Here is a 7,500-nt window from a genome sequence, read left to right on the forward strand (position 1 = left end):
GACTTCGAGGCGCGGTCGACCAGTTTCAATGGCACTTTACGATCTATGACGCGGTCGTCAATGAGAACGCCACGAAACAACAATATCATCGGTTAAAAGAGGAAAGATAATCGAGCTGCACGTGCGGCACGCATTTTAGCTCAAAGTCGTGTGGTACTCTGCACAAAAACGACGTGAAATCACCAAATTTGAGGTTTTGACGCCAACGCGAGCGTACAAATTTTTATGTGAATCTACAATTCTCTATTTTTGTTCTGAAACTGCTCGTACCAGTTTATTCTTAGGATACTTCGCCCACATTGTACGACGCGAACGAGATGGCCTAGCCGCGAGAAACTTATGTTTTGAGGTGACGCTTTCGTTGACGTTTTCAACGCGCGTGCTTAAGCTCCCTACTAAGTAGGGAGCTTAAGCACGCGCGTTTTTGAGACGCGGACGGCAATCCGAAGTGAGATGTTTTCCCTTTTACCTTGTCTTCACACAACCACAATTACATTGCTAAGTATATTTTCTCCATTAGAGATGATTAATATAAAAATCTATGAGACATCACTGACCTGGCACGCTAAATGTTCTATTCCGGTTGCCGTCCGCGTCTCAAAAACGCGCGTGCTTAAGCTCCATATTGAATCCCTAATGTTTACAACGTCACCTGCCTCTTGAAAAAATGAAAGAAAACGGGCTGTGTTTGTAGCCCCGCTTACATCATTATAACACTCTGGGCTGTTCAGGAAAACCAGCATACTTAAAGTATTATTCGGAGACTCGAGTTTCCTCCCTACTTCTACACATAGTGATTCTTTCGCGCTGTGTCTATATGTGCGAGTTTCCACGTTTCCGTTTCCGCGAGTTTCCATGTTTTTTATGGCTGACATTGAAATTTGTTGGCCTCCAAGTTGTTCTATCTCCTCGATTATTCCGGAAAGGGACATGGATGGAGAGTGGAGCTTCAAAACTTCAATGAGTTCAAGGTCATCTTCCTTTAGTTTTTCGGATGTCAAGCAAGGTTTCGCCAATGTTCTCATTTCTTCGCAGTATCTAAACCACACCGATTTTACAGTGTTCACAGAAACACGCAACTCTGTTGCAAATTGTGTAACTCTCCGGGGAATATAATTTATACAAGGCTGCTGCCTAACGGTCGCCTGGGGCGCCTTATTTGCGAGCGCGGGCGACCAAATTTCTGAGCAAGTAGCCCGAAGGGGTCCTAAAGTATCACAAGGTGATTCATCATCACTTTCTCGTAAATTTGATCCCACCTGGAGATTAAACGATGAAAAAAGCGATATGTTTGGAGAAAACAGTAGCTAAGCAAATTCCACAAATAAGCGACTCTTCAACTTGTAAACGCGTTCAATATTGCTAAGGGCTTTCGTTTCGTTACGTCCTGGTAGCTCACGGAGACTGGGTCGCAAAGTGATTCCCAAATATGGAAATGCTATGTCCATATGCTTCCTCTGTTTTCATTTTACGCACGCAAAGGCAGTTAAGGGCGCGCGTTAACTTGCGGCAAGTTACGCGACAAAAACAATGTTCATCCCATCAGCTCTCAAGAGACTTACTAGTAAAACGAGGTATAATATTATTTTAATTTGATTTCTTAACCTTGAATTAAATACTGAAAGAAAATATTACTTGATTTGGTGATGTCTGCACTCTATTTTCCCGCGCTAATTTCTGAAGGTTTACTTGCTTTTTGCCAGGCAATACTTTTTCGTTCTCGTAGGTTCTGTAAAATCGACGCCATCGAATGGCTCCAGAATCGGTCTCTATAAAAGGCACACTGCAGACTGGGTATAAAATGCAAACTAGGAATAAAATGCAGACTACAAACTGCAGACTGGGTTTAAAATGCAGACTGAGGCCTAAATTGTCCCATCGTTTGATACGCGAAATATTTTCAATAATAGGGTCACGCGACAAAGTCGTTCTCGATTTCTCTGCCGCGAAAATTTCCAAATAGGTTTATTTATTATTGTTACCATTGAAAATTTGAAATAAAAAAAAAAAACAAATCGAAACCGTTCAATGGAAAAAGCCAAAAAAGGTTGGACTGTCATAGGAGACAAATTCATAGATCACCTCTCCAATTCTCAGATCTGTGCGTTACATAAAAAACACATTGCGAATTTGATGACGTCACTGTTTAAGTCAGTATGTTATGATAACATCTGCGCGACCGATTCCAGGAATCGTATTTACTATGCATGAATGAAAGTTTGAAACGAGAGAGGCCGCTGTGGAAAATAGCAGGCAGGGAAAAGATGCGCGACATACCGAGCTAAGGAAATGAATCAGAACAGATTTTTGGGGGAGGAAGGCGATTACGTTAACTAGGGTAAGTGGAACGCATATTTTCTGAACGATTTTTAAACAATGCGACAATTTAGGCTTCAGTTTGCAAGAGAGGAATAGTCCAGTCTTAAGAACTCACCTTTGATGACAGCAGCCAACATGACGGAGTGCTAGTACAGAATCAACACATGGTCTCAAATTACCCATGGTTCTTTAGGGATCGTAAAAATAATAATTAACAAGATGTGAATTGATGGCAGGCGAGTTATTGGTGGGAGGCCGGTGCAATCACCACTACGCCATCCCTGGTCCCCTTTATCAGCCCTTATGCTTAATTGTTAATTTGTGGCTGATTCTTACGGGACAGCTACAAATTTTGCAAATAATTAAACACGAATTCTGTTCATCTTTCGACTCTTAAACCAATCAAAGTTCATGTGAGACTAGACGCTCCGTGAAGCTTAAACTGGGTGCCATGTGGTACGCGTTACACAAAAACAGAGGTTGCTGAGTTGGGTGGTATTGAAGGCGCTGAAACTGATTTTCCACAGGAGTAATGCTGGGAGGGGCCAAGTCGAAAATAAAAGGAAAACAACCTAGGACTCCTGGTAACTCCTACAATGGAAGCGGTATACGTAGGCTTTACTTGGCGAACTCGGTCCAACAGCAATGTCCTTTTATCGGTAAACAACAACGGTTCAAAACGGGGTAACCCGGTACACCAAACACAGAATCACAACTGTCCGAAAAAACTCAAAATCTCTCAAAACCTGAAAAGACTCGCAACTGTCCGAAAAAACTCAAAATCTCTCAAAACATGAAAAAAGCATACGCGTTTAAACCTTCGCGTTATGTGCTTACGAAATTAAATTTGAAACTCTTACAGTCACGCCTCACGCCAGCAACATTAATGTCTTCTTAACAGAGCTCGAATACGGCATATTTCTCTTCCCCCAGAGCTGCTCTGTCCGGAAACGAAACACTACTCATTTTTGAAATAGACTCTTGTTTGTAAATAGTTGTTGCATAAATTAAATTTGATCAAGAATGTAAAAATTCACCAAAACACGCAGTAGATCTTGTTTACAAACATTGACGTCACATTTCTTTTGATATTCAAATTTGCCAACCACGAAACGAAAGAAGCCATTGTTTCAACAACCAATTAGGTTCTGGTTGGCATATTAATAACAATGGGTGACGTCACGAGAAACATCGTTATTGATGGCTTCCCAAATAACTCTATTTTACATTAGAATGACTAAACAAATATTTTCTGACGTCAAACTATGGCTGTCTATTAATCATTTGCAAGAGAGAACACTTGAAATTACTCGTGCTTGCAGTCAACTGACGAGAAAAATATCATCGTCGCATTTTCTCCGCTCATTGAACAGCCTAATAAAAGATCAAGTATTGCGCCTAAATTCCCTGGGAATGACTGCCATATCTTTGGCTGGCATAGCCACCAAACAAACGAATTCTAGCTGGAAGACGAGAAATGAAGGAAAATGGCAATGAGCGAGTCATACCGGAAATCTGTTTATACTTTGGACTTTGGCAAGATTAGGAATGTCACCATTTATGTGACATGTAGAGATGAAATTGACAAGTTGAATACTTTATTACAGGGGAAAAGATCTTGACAGACCGGCTCTGACTTGCGGTTGCGACACTGTAGTATGTGCCTTCAAAGTTTTGCTCTTACGAGTATGTCTTCAAGTGATTTCGCTCTTCTTTATGATCTGATAGGAGGCGTTTTGTAAAGCTGATAGTGTATTAAACTCCATTCGTGCATCAATATTTGTTTTAATAAGGCTTTTTACTGCTGTATGATCTGTTGTGATAAAGGGTATTATTGTCGCGTGAGTCTTGTTTGTCTGTTTTCTTAATGCCGATTGCCTTCCGCAAAACTTTACTTCAGTAACGCGCCATCGATCTATTAGATTTTTAGGATAGCCGCGGGCCTCGAGTCGCGTTTTAAAGTTTGAGATGGCGTCCTGGAAATGTGTTTGCGAGGAGTTTGTACGTAAGAGTCTGATAGCTTTACCCCTTAACTTCGCCCACCTTTTGCGGGCATTCTTGAATCGCACAATACGATTACCTATGATATAAATGGCCAGCGGCTTTTCGGCACAGTCGACGTAAACAGAAAGATCAACATTTGTGGCACGATATACCAAAGAACATATGTCAACATTGCCTTTACTAAACACACGTATCTTCTCCTTAGCCAACGAAAAGAAAACGTTCCTCTACAAAGAATGCAGCACTCACAGTCGAGGGAAATATTCTTGGGAGTTTCGTTCACGGTTTTGCCATATCACGCATAACAGCTGAGAGTTTCTCCAGTGTTGCGCGAAGTCGCGCAAGAATAACTCGAGCTTGCATTCCATCGTACAAGCTGATTGGTCTACCTCCTAGCTAGATTAGCTTAGTTATTTTCTAGGGGGCATTGTACCTTCTTAGGTCTATTACTTATTTTGTGTATCCCTATTTACGTGTGGTACAAAAAAATAAACTTGTTGTTGTTGTTGTTGTTGTTGTTGTTGTTGCTTAACAACCAAACAAAAGATCTTACGTCACAGAAATCGTTTGGCAGCTCGAGCTCGCAGACGTTCCTTTTCGCGGGAGAGAAACGACCACCGGAAATACATCTGCGTTCGCAAGCTATCAATCAGAAAATCAGTTCTAATTTTCTGTAATTACATAACGCATTCAAGGTTGTCTCTTTTACGACAGATAGAATCCAGTTTATGTGCATTTTTTCTTTAAATTTTTAAATGTTTTAATCATGCAAAAAGTCAATTTCCAGAAAAAAAATCCGGTACTTCCCATTGACTGAGAAATTTCCCTCTCTTGTACTACCCAGGAATGCGATAATGTTACAACGACTTATTATCCAATTTCCACTCTATTACCTGTCAAGTGGTCGCTTACCGGAGGTTAAAAACAAAAGACAAATTCAAACTATTAGCTGTAGAGGTCGCAGTCATTTACGAGCCTGGTCGCTTAGCCTATGAGAGGTTCCAAATAGAGTGTTTTCACATGACGTCACGGCGGCCATGTTGGTATTCCAGAACAAAGAAATGGCCGCCATGATAGTGTACCAAACTAATCCTCCGGGAATTGAACTCTATTTTTATGCAAATACTTTCTTTTGTTTGAGAAAGCCAATACGGGCTGCTGGTCACATGAGTGAGAACGCTCTATAGAGTGATTTTACTTAGAAACTTTTGGTATTTTGGAAACGTGGTCGCCTAGGAGAGGTGGTCGCAACCGGAGGTTCGACCGTCTTTGCTATTAGAGGGAAGAAAAAACCTTCCTATTTCATCGCGTGCGTGCAAACAAGCAACACACGCCGCCGTCAAAAACCACATGCAACAAAATTAATTTCTCTCTAGTGTTCAGGATCAAACCTTTTGCTGAAGAACCCTTTAATAATGAAGCAAAAAAATGGACAACACGCTTGATTAACAAGAATTAGACTGTGAATAAATGCAACAAGACGCCAATCAGGCGTTCACGTGAGATATCAAAGAAATAATATTGTGTTCGAAGCTCATTTTTACAGTAAAGATCAGTTATAAGCCAGTGTACTGTATGAGCTGTCATACAGACGTATAAGTTGAAGAGTATGTTATTAAATGTATACTTGTTCTGGGAAAACGGAAAACGGTAAGAGCACAATAAGTAGAACTACTGCAAATGTCATATTGGGATACGAAACTTGAAGTTCTTGAAAGTACAGGCAAAAAATGGAATTTGATATTTTCAATATATTTGCATTTGTTAAGGACGGTGCCTACTAATTCAAAGGTATATTTGGGCGGTTTACTGAATAAGCGGGAAAAGCAGATCTTAATTAATAAGTGTTCTTGAAATCCGAAAAGAGAATTGGGGCTAACCACGCATTTTCCGAGGACAATTAATCAACAATATTTGTAAAAAGCTGTAAAATACAAAGCAATGCATGGTGTTCTCTTCCAAATTGAAGCTTAATTATCTATGAAGAATGGCTTGCATTTTTACCCCTAATTTTCTTTTTGGATACCAAGAGCACTTGCTAAGTTTTGCTTTCTCCGCATAGTTTTGAACCGCGCAAATATATCCCTGTATAAATGAGCACCGAGATGCGCAGAGAGTATGCTCAATAAGTAGGGTAGTAAAAAGAGGCACTTTAATTCATAGGAGAAAATCCTCCGAAATGTTCTTCTTTTATTTTAAGGTTAAGGTCACACCTGTCGATCGCAGAAAAAGTATGTAAAAAGAAAAAATATTTCCAGAGATATTGCTTTCGCTGGTAGTACTCATGGAAGTTCATTTTGATTGACAGCATATGGAGACTATCGGGGCGCTTTTCGCGGGAAACATCCGATAACTGTCTTCGCTCGCAAACGTTTGAGGTATTTGTACATAAAAACATCATATTTTACTTTTTGTGGCATTAAATCATATTTTAAGAAAGTATTAAGCTATGAATACCCACAAGCCACGTGAAGATCTGAGGTCTGGCGCTAGCAATAGGAAAAAGAGAAAAAAGAAAACATAGCCAAAGGATCAAAGAAACATATGAGTGATGCGAAGCATGGTAGACCCATGGTAGGTTAGTGGAATTAAAGACAAAGGATTAAATAATCAGAACTGGCCTTCAGGCTCCTCTGACAAAGCATATCGGCGAATTAATTATCGTAGCATCTGAAAAAAAATCAAGGAAATTCAAGAGGTGCTAAATCAGGCTCTATCAGTACACTGCCAGTGAACGAGAATGTACACACTTGTAGGGATAAGGTAATAAGACCAAGGGCATTTCCTGTAGTCTTCTTACAACATGACGCGGAAAATACACTGTAAACGATTCACATAACCAGCTCGCATTCTGATATCGCCGTGACCATTTGTTTGCGATGGTTTCTGCGCACATCCACTTTTCTGCTGCTGCTGTTTGATGAAATAGATGTGCGCGTCATTTTTCTGTTTAGCATGAAGGCTGATCCGCTCCAAAAATATGCATAAAAGATCTGAAGAATATTAGTCACAATGAAGCTGGAGAAACGCTAGAAATTGTGAGAGGTCGACAGCTGTGACTTGAAAGAGAGTGGCGTCCTCTGATTGGCTAATTATGGAGAAAGGTGTTGAAGCGGAGTTTGTTCGTCTGATACAAAAGGCTTTCCTTGAAACGTTGTTTTCCTAAACATTGATTTT

The 7,500-nt window shown here is 40.3% G+C and overlaps 1 protein-coding gene across 2 annotated transcripts in view; it reads left to right on the forward strand.

The window, feature by feature from the left end:
* LOC138052917 (BTB and MATH domain-containing protein 42-like) overlaps positions 1-7,500 on the forward strand; it is a 23,585-nt gene that overhangs the window by 4,202 nt on the left and 11,883 nt on the right. The window contains exon 1 of one of the 2 annotated variants that reach the window (XM_068899519.1): positions 6,618-6,701. The exons of the other annotated variant lie outside the window; for it this stretch is intronic. The gene's annotated coding sequence lies outside the window, so the exon portion shown is untranslated. Of the gene's footprint in view, positions 1-6,617; positions 6,702-7,500 lie in introns of those variants that run through there. 2 annotated transcript variants of the gene reach the window in all.

The sequence above is a fragment of the Montipora capricornis genome, chromosome 6, assembly GCF_036669925.1.
Source record: "Montipora capricornis isolate CH-2021 chromosome 6, ASM3666992v2, whole genome shotgun sequence".
NCBI classification, from domain to species: Eukaryota; Metazoa; Cnidaria; class Anthozoa; order Scleractinia; family Acroporidae; genus Montipora; species Montipora capricornis.